Source organism: Carlito syrichta, unplaced genomic scaffold (assembly GCF_000164805.1).
Source record: "Carlito syrichta isolate Samal-C Ts95f unplaced genomic scaffold, Tarsius_syrichta-2.0.1 Scaffold314096, whole genome shotgun sequence".
NCBI lineage: Eukaryota > Metazoa > Chordata > Mammalia > Primates > Tarsiidae > Carlito > Carlito syrichta.
In genome coordinates, this window is record NW_007258192.1 from 275,840 (window position 1) to 292,815 (window position 16,976).

Genomic DNA, 16,976 nt, shown 5'->3' on the forward strand with positions numbered 1-16,976 from the left:
CCTTTGCTTAGACAAGGCACAAGAGGCTCAGGGCAGGGGTGGGTGTGGGTAGGTACCTGTCCTGCTGACTTCCTGCCCCAGGGAGGGTCCCCAGCAGGTGCCTGTGTGCGGGAACTCCTGACCCTCTTATCTAGGTTTGGTTGAGTGGGAGGCAGTCTCTGGGCAGGTGACCTCATGGTGCCCATCTGGCTGTCCTCTATTCTCTGTCTTCATTTCCCTAAGCTTCTGGCCCACATTCTCAGGCTCTTTGCCAAGCACCTCCAGTTCTTCCTTTGTTACTTTTTACTTATTTTATTTTAATTTTTTGAGTTGGAGTCTCACTCTGTCACCCAGACTGGAGTGCAGTGGCCGCTCCTGGCCACTGCAGCCTTGACCTGCTGGGCTCCGGCGATCCTTCCACCTCAGCCTTCCAAGTAGCCAGAACTACAGGCGCGCGCTACCACGCCCGGCTAAGTTTTTGATTTATTGTAGAGATGAGGTCTCGCCAAGTTGCCCAGGCGGGTCTTGAACCCGCGGGCTCAGGCAATCCACTCACCTCAGCCTCCCAAAGCATGGGATTACAGGCTGAGCTACCGAACCCCGGCTCTTTGTTACTTTTTAGATACAAGGTCTTGCTTTGTCACCCAGACAGGAGTGCAGTGGTACCATCATAACTGATGGTAGCCTCAAACTCCTGGGCTCAAATGAGCTTCCTGCCTCAGAGTTCGGAGCAGCTGGGACTACAGTCATGTGCCACCACACCCAGCTAATTAAATTAATTAATTATATATGTTTTTTATAGGGACAGGGTCTTGCTATGTTTCCCAGGTTGGTCTCAGACTCCTGGACTTATGCAATCTTTCTGCCTTGGCCTGCCAAAGTGCTGGGATTGTAGGCATGAACCAAGGTGCCTGGCCAACAAACCCAGTCCTGACCACTTACAATGGAGCATGCATGTCCTATTGCCTTCTGGGGTGCCCACTGTATACAGGACCCTGGGCTGGGCACCTGGAGTTGAGCCTAGGGCTGGGAGCAGGGGCCTCAAACACTCAGGGTGCTGAGGGCCAGGTTGTCCAGGGGGAGGAGTAGCTGGGGCCCTCTGCATCCCGTGCACCCCATAGGTGTCCAGGATGGTGTCCCCGAGGTCCAGAGCCATCAACCAGCTCAGTAAAAGAGTTCATACTTCTTCTGCTTTTATTTTATTTTATTTTTTATTAGAGATGGGATCTTGCTCTGTCACCCAGGTTGGAGTGCAGTAGTGCAATCATAGCTCACCACAGTCTCAAACTCCTGAGCTCAAGCAATCTTCCCCACTCAGCCTCCACAAGTGTTGGGACTACAGGCATACACCGCCATGCTGGCTCTACTTCTTCTGTTGAAGAGGTTGTGAGGTCAGGGCTGCACTCAGTGCTGCTGCTTTAGCTTGGGCTATCACATGTAAAGCTCATCCTGAGATCTCGAGGCAGGGGAGCCACGCCCACACCCTGGAGGGGGCACAGCGCACTACCACAGCAGGATAGGAAGCAGAGGTGGCATCCTCGCCAGCCCATGGCCCGCTCCAAAGCCCCCAAAGGAGTGTGGGGCAGGCCTAATGCCCAGAAGTCAGATCTAATCTGCCCCAAGCATTGACAAAGCCAACATGGTCCTCCCCAGCCCAGGAAGCCCTCTCCTTCGGGAAGCCCTCCAGAACCCCTGGCCCTCACTGCTTCCCCTGTTCTTTAGACTGAAGTGACACTATGGCCTAGCTCCTTGCTCCCATTCATCACAACCCTGCCCTGGTGGTTAATTGTTCCTGTGGGAGCCCCACCTCCAAGACTCCCGCTCTGCTTTGACTGAGAGGCAGCAAGACATGGGAATTGTAACAGGGACCTTGTGGTTGGACGTCTGGGTTCCAAATCCCAGCTCTGCCACCACCAGCTGTGTGATCTTGGGCAGGGTACACGATCTCCCTGTGCCTCATCTGCTTCATTCATGAAACGGGAGGATAATGGTACCAGCCTGCAGGGCCGCTGTGGGAATGTAAGAGTTTGCTTCGTGTGTGCCCGGCACGTGTTCAGCACTGGGAAGGTGTCCATGGGTATTAGCACCTTTAATTATGAATACAAACATACAAATGTCATTCCCTCCTCCTGCTTCCCAGGGCTGGAGATCTCAGCATTGGTGACCCTTCTGTGACTGCCCCTGTGTCTCTGGCGTGGTTTCCCCCCAACATGCCCCTGGGTTTCAAGCTCCTGTCTGTCCAGGCTGGGTCACCAACCCTCTGAGTCTCAGTTTCCCCTCCTTCAGCAGTGCCTCCCTCAGAGGATTGGAAGGAAAGCCTGTTCAGCTCCTGGCACCTGTAAGCCCCAGTTCATGTTGTTCCTTCAATTGTGACACAAAAAAATTGAGCTTCCATACAATCCAGCAATTCCTATTCTTGGAATATATCCGGAAGAACAAAAATCGCTCTCCAAAAACCTGCACATGCATGTTTATTGCAGCACTATTCACAACAGCAAAAACATGGAACCAACCCAGATGCCTGTCAAAAGTGGACTGGATGAAGAAAAGGCAGTACGTATACACGATGGAGTATTACACAGCCATAAAGAACAACAAAAGCATGGCGTTCGCCGTGGCGTGGAGGCAGCTGGGGACCCTCATTCTAAGAGAACTACCACAGAAACAAAGAAGTGAATACCACATGTTCTCATGCATAAGCGGGCCCTGATCACTGGCCACACGAGCCCAGGATGGGAGAGAGGGAGGCATGAAGGGAGCGTGTGTCAGCACACTGGGTACCTGGTCCACTCTCAAGGGGAGAGAGGGCCAGCTAGAAGCCCAAACTTCACCTGCATGCAACTTACTTATGTGGAAGATCCTCACTTGTACCCCACAACTCTAAAATGAAAAGCAACAACTGGGCATGGTGGCTCACGCCTATCATCCCAGCACTTTGGGAGGCGGAGGCCAGAGGATTGCCTGAGCCCGGGGGTTCGAGACCCGCCTGGACAACTTGGCAAGACCTCATCTCTACAATAAATTAAAAAATTAGCCGGGTGTGGTGGCACGTGCTTGTAGTTCCAGCTACTTGGCAGACTGAGGCAGAAGGATGGCCTGAGCCCAGGTCAAGTCTGTGGTGGCTGTGAGCATGCCACTGCACTCTAGCCTGGGCGACAGAATGAGACTCCAACTCAAACAACAACAATAATAACAAAAGGCCAACACAGAGCCCCAAAATGACCTGCCTGTCTTCTCCAAGAAACCTGAGGGAGGACAGGGTAAGGGGAGGGGAGGGAAGCACTGAGGTCAGGCTGGGTGTGAAGGGGCGTCTCCCAGAGAGCCAGTGGCCTCTCAGATCCACCTTCTGTCCAGACACATGGCCCCTTTGGACCCTGCAGAGGCTGTCTGGGAGGCTGCCAGCTTGGGGAAGGAAGGCAAGGGCCCAGCTGGGTAGCAGAGCTCAGCCCACCCCACCCCTGGCTCCCTTCCTCTGGCTCTGTGACTGAGACCCACAGAGAAGTGCCATCCATGCCCACCTCATGTCATGCCATTGGCAGTCCCCCCTCTGCTGTCATGCCACCACAACTGCTCCCCAGTTTCGTCCACACAGGACAGTGTCTCTCAGCCTCCCTCCTTGGGGACCTGCACTTGGAGATGAAGGACAGAAGCAGCAGAAAGCTGGAAGCCTTGAGTGAGGCCGGGGGAAGTCAGTCCTTCCACACCCGAACACTGCAGGCACTGGATGCCAAGTCTGCTCCTGCCTGGCACATCCCAGAACTCTCCAGGGATCTCCAGGTGGCTCAGTGTGCTCTGAGGATGTGAAGTCACAGCAGGGCAGTGACAGGATTCAGGTGAGACCCCATGATCCACACTGGCCAGCTTGACTTCTGCCCTCCCAATCTCTGAGGCCTCTGGTCCTCCCACCACCCATCCTGTACACAAACCCTGGGAGGCTGGCATGTGGACTTATGGGGAAGGTCACAGGCAAGGCCATGGGGGCCTAGGTGCTGACTTTCCTTTGCCACAGAAAGAGTCATGCAAGTACCCAATCCCCCAACACACACAAGGAGGCCCTCAGGGCGAGGTGAGAGCAGACAAGCAGCCGAGAGGGGGGAGGCCACAGGGAGGGGGAGGCTTTTAGCAGGTGAAGGGAGGCTTTGGGGGTAATGGCTTTTCCTGGCATAGTTGACTCCTCTGGGCCTTGATGCTATTCTCAATGTTGAAGCATAGGAAGGGCCTGGGATTCCTCTCAGGACAGGAGCAGGGACAGCTCACTCCAGCTTCCAGTCCCATTCTGAATCAGCATGTGGCTGATTTTGGGTCCCCAGCCTCTGAGGGAGCCCGGGGACCTCCCAAGACCTGCCTCCCCAGGGCCCCCAGGGACTGTCTGCAAGGACGGAGGCTCCTCCCTCCCTGTCCCCAAGTTGGCGCCTACAGTCTCAAGGCTCAGACTTAATCCATCCACAGCCGTGGCAGCCACACAGGCTGGGACTGGGCTTGGGTGCAGAGGCGCAGCGAGGCAACCCCAGGGCAAGTGGCAGGAATCGAGCTCCCTGCCTGGCCCACCCCAGGCTGTTGGAGAGAGGGGTGTGTCTCTGACAGACTCCAGTCCCCAGCCAGGCATCCTTGGGGAAATCCCACTCCAGCAGGGGGTGGGGGGCCAGACCCAAGAGCAACTGTGAGTGGGCGGGGACAGGAAGGACTTTGCTTTCCTTCTTCAAGGTCATGACTAAGAGAAAATGAGTTGTCTAGTTCCCAGGGGCTCAGCTGAGTGGGGCTGAGCAACAGAAAAGCACAGAACATTGATGGGAGGGAGAGAGCCCCCAGCCTTCAGGGACACACACACACACACACACACACACACACACAGAGGCTGCCTAGACAGTTTTGCCACGCTGTACCACATTCTTACTACCTACCCCACTATCCACCAGCCCTAAAGTTGCCTCCAAGATCTAGTCACATCTGAGTCCCCCTCCGGCACCTGCCCTGCGTATCTCTTGGGCCTCCTGCTCCCCTCAAAGCATCAAAGCATAAACAACAGTCAAGGTCCAGCCTCAGTGCCAGTCCTACGGCAGCCACCAGGGACTGCTGGGGTCCTGACTGGGCAGGCTCCTAGATCCTGAAACATGAGAGGGATGATCCCAGAAGTCCCTGGGAAAGGAGGCAGACACTGGGAAGGATGGATGAGGGGGGGCGGGCCCCTAGGTGATGGGTGGCCAGACATGAGGTCTTGTAGCCCCTGGACCTGGGCTCACCTATTGCTGGTACACCGGGGAAACCAAGGGGGTGGGGCAGATTCAGATGAAGAGTCCTTCAGGCCAGCTTTAGAGTGTCAGGGTTGGGCCTCAATCTGTCCACGCCAGTCTCTGAGCCAGGGAGGCCGGCTTCTCCCATTCTCCAGAAGTCCAAGAGGAAGCTAGGCTCCCAGGCCATAGAACTGCCTCCATTCCCGAGAGGTTCTGAGAAACTCAATGTCCTCTCCCTGGTTCAGGAGCCCAGACTTACACAGCAGGGACAGGAGATGATGAGTTGGTCTCTACAAAGACAGTCCTCTGAAGGGGGTGGTCAAAGGCCGGCTTCCTGTGCTTCTGACCCTACCTGGGCAGGACAGGTGAGGGAAGGCTTCCTGGAGGAGGCAGGACTTGAACAGATGGAGGGGAGGGAGTGTGAGGCTCGAGGGGGTGCTGTCTGGCTGATCCAGGTACAGTGGGTTGGGAGCCTGGGTTGGAGGAATCAGGAGGAGACTTGTGGTCCTCCCTGACAGAGTTCCCTCTTGAGCCCCCTTCTCCCCATAGCCACAGGCAGTGTCCTGTGTGGCCAGGCAGGTGTGAGGACAGAGCCCTGGCCCACACACCTCTGGCCTTGGCAGAGCTCCCTGGGATTGCTGGTCAGGGAGTGGGGCCCAGGGACTCCACCAAGGAGAAGCTGAGATCTGAAGTGGGAAGAGCCAGGTCTGAAGCTCCCACTGCACCAGACCATGGCCCACCCACAACCCCTCCCTGAGCTGCCCCGCCCCAGCCCCCAGTGCTAAGGGCGGGGTGGCTGGTCCTTGAGGGTTTTGAGTTCCTGGGAGTCTGCCACTTGAGGCATGAGCAGGGCTGTTCTCAGCAGCGCAACGGGCTCTCATCCTGGGCTTTGTTTATTAATTGGACTTAATGAACCAGCACTAATTGCTGATGGTGCTACAACACCATAGGTGGGCCCCAATTTGAAGAATAACTGACTCTGGCACAAGGAGGGTATGAACCAGAGACCAGGAACTCTCCACTCTCTCCTGCACCTGCCTGCTGAGTGTGGGGACTGTTCTGGAAAAAAGAAGCTGGGCATAGTGGCTCATGCTTGTCATCCCAGAACTTTGGGAGGCCAAAGTGAGAGAATTGCCTAAGTGTAGGGGTTTGAGATCAGCCTGGGCAACTTGACAAGATCTCGTCTCTACAACAAATCAAAAAATTAGCTGGGCGTGGTGGTGTGCACCTATAGTTCCAGCTACTTGGGAGGCTGGGGCAGAAGGATCACCTGAGTCCAGCAAGTAGAGCCCCCTCCCCCCAAGTAGAGGCTGTGGGAGCCATGAATGTGGTACTGCCCTCCAGCCTGGGCAATAGAATGAGATTCTAACTAAAAAAAAAAGAAAGAAAGAAAAGAAAAGAATGAAGAAAAAAAAAAAAAGAAACTCGGAAACTCCCAGGAACTCCAAACATACAGGCAAAGGCAAAATCTTTCTGTAAAACCAGATTGCTGTACCCCCATTCCATCCCTACCCACACTCCATCTGAGAGCCCAGCTGTTCTTGGGGACTGCCACAGCCAGTGTGAACCCCTCGTCCTCACCCATGGCGCATGCCCAGGGCAAGTAGTAAACCACAGACCAAGAGCTTTGTGACAGAGCGAAGTAAACTTGAGCTCTGAGGTGCTGGGCACAGTGGCACCTTCTATACTCTCCTGGGAAGGAGATTTCCCTGTTTTCCAAGGATGCTTTCTTGCTCTGTTTTAGGCTGGAGACCACAAAGGGCCAAGAAGTTCCCCTGCCCGTACCATCTGCCAGCCTTGGAGTGTCATGCTGTGTCTGTCCTGTGGTGTAGCCGGTGAGGGACCCTGGGAGCCATCCTCTCAGGCATTGGGGCGAGGGGGCTCACCTGTCCATCAACACCACAGCCCTACCTGGATGCAATGACAGCCCCCTTGGCAAGGTAGGGCCTGGCTGAGACAGCCTTTGGCAGGTATTGCCTTGACCTGAAATGCTCTCAATGGGTCAGTCACTGGGAACGAAGGTCTACTCTTCTCATGTATGCAGACTCAGGGCAGGAGGAATGTGGGTCAGACATCAAGGTGAACTTCCCAACCTCAGAAAATCCAACCGACTCTTGTGACTCCTGAGTCATTGTCATTCTCATTCCTGGCCTAACTCTCAGTCCAGGTTCTGGGGGCTGGGGTGGCTCTCTGGCTCAGACACAGAGCTCAACCTCCTGCCCCTCCCCAAGAAACCAGCCTCCCTGAGGGGCTCTGATGCCCCAGTGCTGGGGACTGAGGCCTGGCTGGCTACCTCTTGGGAGATGGTGAGCAAAGAGTTCTCTGTTTGCTTCCCACCCTGCCCCCCCACCGCTACTAGACTGTGAGCCACTTGGGCAGGGACCCATCATGTCGCTGCTGGAGGTCAGTTCCCAGCTCCCAGCCTGAGCACTGTGGGACCCAGCAACTGCTTGTTGAATGAAGGAAGGGGACAGACCAGCACCAGGCCCACTCGCGGGCCCAGGCACTGGGACCTGCTTGAGAGGTCCAGCTCCTTGAAGTAGCTCTTGGCTGGGAGGAGGGTTCAGATCCCAAATTCTGTCCCAAGAGCCTATCTCTAAAGGGAAGAAGCAAAACCCAGCTGTGAAGACTGGGCTCCTTTGAGGCCCAGAGACCCTGAAAGCCTTGGTCCAGCCTGGCTCTGGCCTCTCTACCCCAGGCCAGGGTCCGGTGGCTGGATCTGGGGTGGGACTCAGCTGGCCACGCTGGCCATCCTGTGACCCACGGTCCTGGGCTGGTGCCGAGGTCCCATCCTCCATCACCCACAGGGTACCCCAGCCCTCACACAGCACTTTCCATAGGCCCATAGAGCTGCCTGGGAGTCAGAGTGTAAGTGAACGACAAGGAAGGGAGGGTCATGCTCACCAGCCCCTCCCCTCACTCAGGGCCACCCTAGTGTTGGGATAGGGAAGGGAGAGGCCATTGCTTGCCCTCCCAGGGGTGAAACCCCGACGCTTCCTGAACTTTTCCAGGGCCAGGTTGCTGGAGGCCAGAGAGACTGAAGGAGTCAGGCTGGAGTCCTGGCTTGGGCTCCTGCTGCTGTGTGGCTCGCCCCTTAAATACCCTGAGCTCAGTTCCTCCCAGACAATGGTAGTGGGTACCTCACGGGTTTCTAGACAGACAGGGAGCCCCAGAGGAGGAGGAAGGTGGGACGGTGGAGACGTCCGTTGACAGGTGGGGCCATGGGGCCAGACCTCAGGAGAGAGGCTTTGGCTGGATCCAGGGTTCTGGAACCTTCAGGATGGGGAACAGGGGGTGCCTGGGGTGAGGGAGCCCTCTCAGGGAGAGCAGAGACACAGCGAAGACACCAAGGACTGAGCCAGGAGCACTGACATTGACAGGGTATGGAGACAAAAGGGTCCCATAGTGGTTTCAGAGATGGTGGAGGGAATCAGGGCAGGAGCTGTCTTGAGGGGCAAGGAAAGAAGGGCTTCAAGAAAGAGGGTGGTAGCTCATGCACGGGTAGAGGACATGGTCACGGGAGTCACTTCTCTGGCAGAGGGCATTCCAGCAAACAGGTCTGGCTGCTTTCTCTTGCAGTTTTCTTTCTCAACCTACTCCAAGCAGCACCATTTCCTTCTCTATTTATGTCTCACAATGTTTATCCTCACCCCCAATCGTTTTAATCATGACAGTGACTATGTCCCATGACTCAGGGTCACATTTTTTTTTAAAATTGGAATCTCACTATGCTGCCCAGCCTGGAGTGCAATGGCATGCTCACGGCCACCGCAGCCTTGACCTGCTGGGCTCAGGCGATCCTTCCACCTCAGCCTTCCAAGTAGCTGGAACTATAGGTGTGCACCACCAGGCCCGGATAATTTTTTGATTTATTGTAGAGACGAGGTACCACCAAGTTGCCCAGGCTGGTCTCGAATCTCTGGGCTCAGGCAATCCTCTCATTTCTACCTCCCAAAGTGCTCATGATTACAGGCATGAGCCACTGCTCCTAGCCAGGGTCGCATTTTGTTTCAAGGTTTTTGTCTACAGGATGGGAGACATTTTGAATAATCCCTTCCTGGTACAGGTTGCTCTTTTGAGTCAGAATGACCGGGGTCACTTACAAGTCATATCTAAAAACAACATGGGCTTTCCCCCAATACCCAAGGCAGTACATTCTCTACCCTGCAGGATTTAGCTTAGGAATGATGTTTCAGGGCTTTGAGCACACTGTGGCCTGCTACGAGGGAACCCTACAGCAAGGCAGGAGGCAATGCTTGAGTCTGAGTCGGACTGAGGGTTTTGGAGGGGAAGACAGTTAGGGACCCTGACACCCTAACTGACCACAACTGTCTGCACTGCATGCCAAATCTGGCTGATTTTGTCCCCAAATCTGGATTTCAGGTTTGTCCTGGAAGATGGAGAGAGCTGAAGCCCAAGCCTTCCCTCTTCCCGGCCAGAAACCAGGTGGGGGGGGGGAGCCGTTCCTTTGAGTGAACCAAGTGCTTCCTGCTTTGCTGCAGTCACTTCTCTCTATTGCATCGCAGACCTGTTGGTGTTGGGATTCATGTAACTGGCTTGGCCCTGAGGATGCGGACCTTAGCATCCCTGGTCTAGCTCCTTCTGACGGCAAGTCATGTGTGGGGAGAGGCGGGCATGACAGAATCAGATACATAAGGGCAGGAGGGATGGAATGGGGGCCCAGAGCTCCAGCCTCTGCCAGGGCTTTCCCCACTTCAGCAGACGCTAGACTGTGTGCCTTCTGAGCCTGGAGCCCAGAGAAAGGGGGGACCAGGCAGGGGAGGAGAGAAGTCACACAGAGCCTGGAGGGAGGACCAAGCCTCTTGGCTTGGTTGTCCAAGGGAGGGAGGAGGAGGCTGACCAGGAGCTCTGCCCTTGCTCAGGACTGAGCAGAGGGGACAGCTCACACCCCAAGCAGTGAGGACACTGGGAGGGCCTCGCTGCCCTCGAGCACTTTCTTCTACGTCTACATCATCCTCCTGGGCTGCTCCCCAGGATCCCAGTGTCCCTGGGCGAAAGCTCCTGCTTTTTGGGTCTGATGAGTGTTCCAGGCTTGAGAAGACCCCAGGGGCTCTGGACGGTGGAGCCGGGTGGGGGGGGGGCAGGGGCGAGAGAAACATCTGGAAAGAATCCTTGTGGCTTCAGTCTGGCTGGGGGAGTCTTAAGCCAATCTTCCTCAGTCACTGACGCCAGCTGTGTTTATAACTCTGGGATACAGGGACGTTTTCACTGGACAAAAATTCCAAGGCTCCTAGTCTCTGGGGCCTGATGTCATGTGGGGCAGGTGCAGGGAGGATATTGGGCCACAGGGCTGGGCCCTGCAGGGGAGAGGAAGACCCCAGACTCCCAGGCCCCACATAGGAGTGTTCTGATGGGAGAGAAGGGGCTGTGGCCTCTGCAGGAGCCAGCAGCCAGATGGGTGTGGTCATCTCATCTGCTCCTCACCCCCTGGGCAGTCATTTGATCTCAGACAAGTCTATTCACTACTGGCCTCAGCCTCCCTGGCTCTCATGTGGGGGCCTCTGTTAGAGCCAGAGTGTAGAACACAGACCGGCCAGTGAGCTTAGCATGGGACACAACCAGTAAAGGGGGTTGCTTTATTCCCGGGACTGTCCCAGAGTCACTGTCACTGTATTATTTTGGCTGAGCCCAACCCTCTGGCTGCTGAGACAAGCCTGCAGGTCACCTGTGAGTCAGCCAGGCCTCCACTCACCCCACCCAGGTTTCTGCCCTCAAGGGCCCTTGGTCAGAGACCCAGCCAGACAGGGAGGAAGGGAACCCCAGATCCCAGGTGGGGTCTCCAGACCCATCCCTGCTTCTTCTCTGGAAGTCTGGGTGAGGGGCCTGGTGCCAACAGTCCCCTTCCAAAGGGAGCCACTGTTACATGCTGGGAGTGGGGTGGAGAGTGCTTCTGGATTCAGGAATCTGGAATCCCGCATCCTCCCTCAGGTATTCCTGGTTCTGTGACTGTGGGCAAGTCTTGGAGGTGCTCTGAGCTTCAGGGACCTCATCTGTAAAATGGGCGTAATGGTATAGCTAGCTCACAGGACCGGGTGATGATTAAGTAACATGAAACACAGACACTCCTAGCACGTTTGCCAGGTACGTGGTGGGCACTGATAAATGTAACCATCTTTAACCTCCCTCTTACCAGGGCCTCAGACAGTTGCCCTACTCTTAATACCTTCTTCAGTTAGTCACCAGTGTCAGGTTTAGCCTGCGACCAGTGTCAAGGCTCAGTCCATGACTAAGGCCAGGCCTAATATCCAGGATCAGGGCTCAGTCCATGACCAAGGTCAGGCTCAGTCTGGGGCCAAGGTCAGGGCTCAGTCTGTGACTAAGGCCAGGCTCAGTCTGGAGCCGGGGTCAGAGCTCAGTCTGTGACCAAGGTTATGCTCAGTCTGGGGCCGGGGTCAGGGCTCAGTCCATGACCCAGGCTAGGCTCAGACTAGAGCCGGAATCAGGGCTCAGTCTGAGACCAAGCTTAGGCTCAGTCTGGGGCCAAAGTCAGGGCTTAGTCCATGACCAAGGACAGGTTTAATCTGAGGCAGGGTCAGGGCTCAGTCTGTGACCAAGGTCAGGCTCAATCTCGGGCCAGGGTCAGGGCTCACTCCCTGACCAAGGTCAGACTCAGTCTAGGGCCAGGGTCAGTAGTCAGCTCATGACCAACACCAGGCTCAGTCTGGGGCCAGGGTCAGGGCTCTCAGACTTATCCAAGAAAACCAAAGACTCTTTGAGTATGACTATAGCTGGCTCTGATCTGCGCCCTCTCCCGTCCTGCCCCACGTTCGGTCCTGCACACAGAGGACACAGTGCCTTCCTCTCCCAGTGCTGGCTCTGTCCCCACTCATTAGCTTTGGACAGCAGGCTGCCAAAGAACCAGCTGCCGATACTGGCAGCCCTGCCTCGCCGCCTCTGGCCGGGGTTAGCACCCCACGGGCCATCTCCTGGCTGACCCCCCTTCACATCTCATCCTGCCCACTGGGCACTCCTGCCTGGCAGTGCCATTGCCTTCCTGGTCCCTGCTGAGCTCTGACTGGCAGGTCTCTCTGTGCCAAGCTGGTGACAGGTGCTAGGCACTGCTCAGGCCCCAGGGCACTGAGCCAGGCCCAGGCCAGTCAGGGGAGAACCTGGGCACTGGCCCAGCAGACCTGGGTGTGGACTCTGTCTCAGGCTGCACAGAGGCAGCTGTTGCCTCTAAAAAACAGAGGCTATTTCCCAGGCCAGAGCACAGGCCAGTCAGGTGGGCCCGCACCAGCATGGAGGCCAAAGCTTATGTCCTGCCCATGGGAAGACTGAGGCTCAGAGAGGGCAGGGACCAGCCTGAGGTCACCCAGGGAGTTGGGGCAGCAAGCCAGACGCTGGGTTTTCCTGACCCCAGTCTGTCTTCTTTCCACTGTTAGGTGGCTTTCTTCCGTTAGGGCTCATGTGTCCACTGTGAGCTCAGGATTCCCCCACTCCACCCTGTCATCTTTAGACCTATCAGTGTCTCCCACTGTCTGCCCCCACCAGCTCTACAGCTTTGAGGCAGGTCCCCAGTTGAGGCATTCAGGCATATGAAAGGCCAAGTCTCTTTTCCAAAGTCATACAGCAAGCTAGAAACAGGACAAGGTTTATTCAGTCAATCAACAATTGTGTTCAATCACTGTGTTTCATAACAGGGATGTAATGGTAAGCCCGGCAGACCTGATGGAGCTAGCGGGGCATCACGGAGGGCAGGACAAGGAGTAAGCTCATGATCACACAGAGTGCACAACACATGGGAGCCTGCAGCCTTGCAGAGTCCATGAACAAATGTATTGGGACTGGGAGATCAGGGAGGACCTCCTGGAGGAGGTGCTGACTGAGCTAATATTGGAAGAGGGGAAGGGAGAGAAAGAGTGCAAAGGCCTAGGGTGGGAGGGAACAGAGTCTGCTCAGAGAACTGGGAGATGTCCAGTGTGGCTGGAGGGGAGTGTAAGGTGGGGTGGGGGTTTTGTTGCTGAGAGGCTGGCAAAGACCCAACCGTGCTGGGCCTGGAACTCTCTGTACTCAGGAACAACGGGAAGCCATGGGCTCCTTTGGTCCTGTGGTGCCTCAGTGCCAAATGCTAACCTGATCTGAAGGGGGCTTGCAGGGCGCATGGTTAGTTGTGCCAAGAGGAGTTGAGAAATCTGCGGTAGCCTGAGTGGGCGGCAGAGCTCGGGGAGAGGAGCAGACGGATTCAAGAGATGGTGGAGGGACAACACCACGTGGTGACAGAACAGGTGGGGCGGAGAGTGTGGCTACTGACGCCAGGATGGGCAGGGGTCACATGGGGGGAGAGCACAGTCTAGAGAAGGAAGAACCACCTAGGGTCGAAACCTGAGACGAGTCAATGTCCAATGCCAAGGGATCAAGAGGGGGGCCAGAGGAATGGGAAGGCGGGGGTCTTGGCAGAGGAGACCAGGTTTCAAGGAGAGTGAGGAGAGTGCCCCTGAGAGGTTGCGTGAGACCAGTGGCCATGGGGCAGAGGGTCAGTCACGGCGGTCACTGGGGAAAGCCTCAGTGGGAAAGACGGTGAGATTAGAAGCAGATCCATGGTTTAGACAGCGTGGCAGAACTGTGGGAGAGCTGAGCGGACCTGGAACAGTTTCAACTGGAGGAGGCACTTGTTACCAGGTTGGATTGAGGCAGGGCCTGCGGAGGGGGTGAAGTACCCAGACAAGGGGCGTCTGAACCCTCTTCAGCTCCTTCCAGGGCTGAGTGAATGGCCCCGGGTACTCTCAGGCCTGAACCTCACCCCCCCCAACTATGGGCCTGCAGCAAACTCAGAGATAGACGAAGCCCGACTGAGACAGGGGTCCCAGGTTCACCCCAGTCTGGGGGAGGCAGCAGGGGGTGGCAGAGGGCGGGAAACCAAGCAGAAGGCTAAGCTCAGGGCACCAGAACACAAGGAAGTGAGAAAAAATGTTTGGAAAGAATGTGAAATTATAGATAGGTAGGGAGGTGTGTAGATTGATAAATGATAGAGATAGATGGATAGATGATAGGTAAAGACAGAGATAGGTAGGTAGATAGATATAGATAGATGGAGATAGGTAGAAATAGATAGATATAGACATAGATATAGATAGATGATAGATATAGAGAAATAGATATAGAGAGATGAATACAGGTATAGATATAGATAGGTAGAGATAGATATAGACATAGAGATAGATAGAGATCGTGGATAGATGATAGATACATAGATATATATATAGAGAGAGATAGAACTAGAAGCCTGACAGCTGGGCCTTGGTTCTCAGAAGTCCTCCCTTTGCCTTTCATTTGCATTTCATTAGCACCAACTTGAAAGATAGATAGATAGATAGATAAATAGAGATAGGCAGCTAGGGATAGAGATAGATAGAGAGATATAGGTAGGTAGGTAGATAGAGATAGAGAAATATAGATAGATATAGGTAGATAGAGATAAAGATAGATGATAGAAATAGATGCTAGAGACATAGATAGATAGATATCGATAGCTATTTCCAATGTTATGGCATTCTAATGACAAAAATTGTATCTATTTCAAGTGTACCACATGATGACTTGACACACATGTACACTGTGAGATCATGACCACGATCAAGTTAATTAACACACCCATCACCTCAAGCAGTCACCGTGTGTGGGGTGAGGACACTTAAGACCTGCTCTTATCACATTTCCAACCTAACAATACAGCATCACTGACTACAGTCACCTGCGGGACATCAGACCCCAGAACCACTCAGCTGAAAACCAAAAGCTCATACCCTTTGATCAAGATCTCCTCATTTCCCTCTTCCCAGCCCCAGGCAATCACCATTCTACTCTCTACATCTATGAGTTTGGACCAGGCGTGATGGCTCCTGCCTGTGATCCCAGCAACTCGGGAGGCCAAGGCGGGAGGATCACTTGAAGCCCATTTGAGACCAGCCTGGGCAACATAGTGAGACCCCCATCTCTGTGAATTCAACTTGGAGTCCACATGTAAGTCAGATCACACAGCATTTGTCTTCTTGTGTCTGGCTTATGTCACCTAGCATTATGTCCTCCAGCCTCCTCCACATTGTCACAAGTGGCAGGATTTCCTTGTTTGTAATGGCTTAATAATATTCTGCTGTCTATAGGTATACAGTGTATAAGATAGATATAATTGTGTGTATATATATATATGTGTGAAATTTTCTTTACCCGTTCCTTCATCCTCCATGGACGCTCAGCCTGATTCATGTCTTGGGATTGCTGGATCATATGGTAGTTTTATTTTCAAGTTTTTGAGAAAAAATTGGTCCCCCATACTGTTTTCCAACAGTGTATGAGGGCTCCCTTTTTCTTCTTTTTTTGAGTTGGAGTCTCACTCTGTCGCCCAGACTGAAGTGCAGTGGCCGCTCCCGGCCACCGCAGCCTCGACCTGCTGGGCTCTGGCGATCCTTCCGCCTCAGCCTTCCGAGTAGCCGGAATTACAGGCATGCGTCACCACGCCCGGCTGATTTTTTAATTTATTGTAGAGATGAGGTCTCGCCAAGTTGCCCAGGCGGGTCTCGAACCCGCGGGCTCAGGCAATCCACTCACCTCAGCCTCCCAAAGGTGCGGGATTACCGGCTGAGCCACCGAGCCCGGCTGAGGGCTCCCTTTTTCACATCCTCATCAGCACTTGTGATCTCTTGCTCCACACCCCCTACTTTTTTTTTAAGTAGAGACGAGGTCTCACTATCCTGGATTCAAGTGATCCTCCTGCCTCGACCTCCCAAAATGCTGGGATGACAGACGCGAGCCACCGCGGCTGTCTTGCCTTTTTGGTAACAGCTATCCTGACAGGTGTGAGGTGACAACTGACAGTGGTTTTGATTTGCAGGTCCCTGATGAGGAGTTACGTTGAGCACCTCTGCACACACCTGTTAGCTTTCTGTATGTCTTCTTCGGAAAAATGTCTATTCAGGTTCTTTCGCGTATTTTTTAATGGAGCTATTTGTTTTTTTGCTATTGAGTTGCCCAAGTTCCTCACATATCTTGGATATTAACTTCTCACCAGATGTGTGATTTGCAATGTGTTCTCCTATCCACAGCTGCCATATTTGTTCTGTGGGCTGCTTCCTTCACCCTGTAGAAGCTCTTTGGTTTGATGCAGGCCCACTTGTTTATTTTTGCTTGTGTTGGTATTTTGTCCAAAAATTCATTGCCAAGACCAGTGCAAAGGAGACTTGCCCTCATGTTTTCTTCTAGGAGGTTTACAGTTTCAAGTCTTCCATTTAAGTCTTTACAAACAAGCAGTTTTTAAAAAAGCACTTAAATCTTCATGATACACAAAATGAAACCTTTACTGAACTCTCTTAATGCTTTTTTATGCTTTGTGACTGTGTTTGTCATCAGAACTACAGGGACATCACATCCTTCCCAGAGTCTACGACCCTAAGGGTCTCGTTTTCCCCTCCGGGCTCCTGCCTGGGGCTGGGGCCAGCCCGGAAAGCCCCTTCTCCTGACAGCTGGGCCTCGGTTCTCAAAAGCCCTCCCTTCGCCGTTCATTTGCATCTTATTAGCAACAACTGGAGCCGGTGGCTGCCCTGCCTGGAGCCCTGGGACGCCGGCGGCAGCCCGGCCCTGCCCTCTCACAGCGACGTAGCCCTGCGCGCTCTCCTCCTCCTCCCCTACTCACTTCTTCCACCCCACGGGCCGCACCCACTGGGAGGGCGCGGGCGGGCCCGGGGCGTGCCCAGCCTTCCACACCCCCCCCCCGGCTGGGGTCGCCCGGGTTCCCGCGGCGCGTTCCCATGG

General features: G+C 54.5%; 1 protein-coding gene across 1 annotated transcript in view; it reads right to left on the bottom strand.

Annotated features, from left to right (window-relative positions):
• The window catches only part of CCDC33 (coiled-coil domain containing 33), a 115,128-nt gene that overhangs the window by 71,024 nt on the left and 27,128 nt on the right, over window positions 1-16,976 (bottom strand). The gene's annotated exons all lie outside the window — the stretch shown is intronic.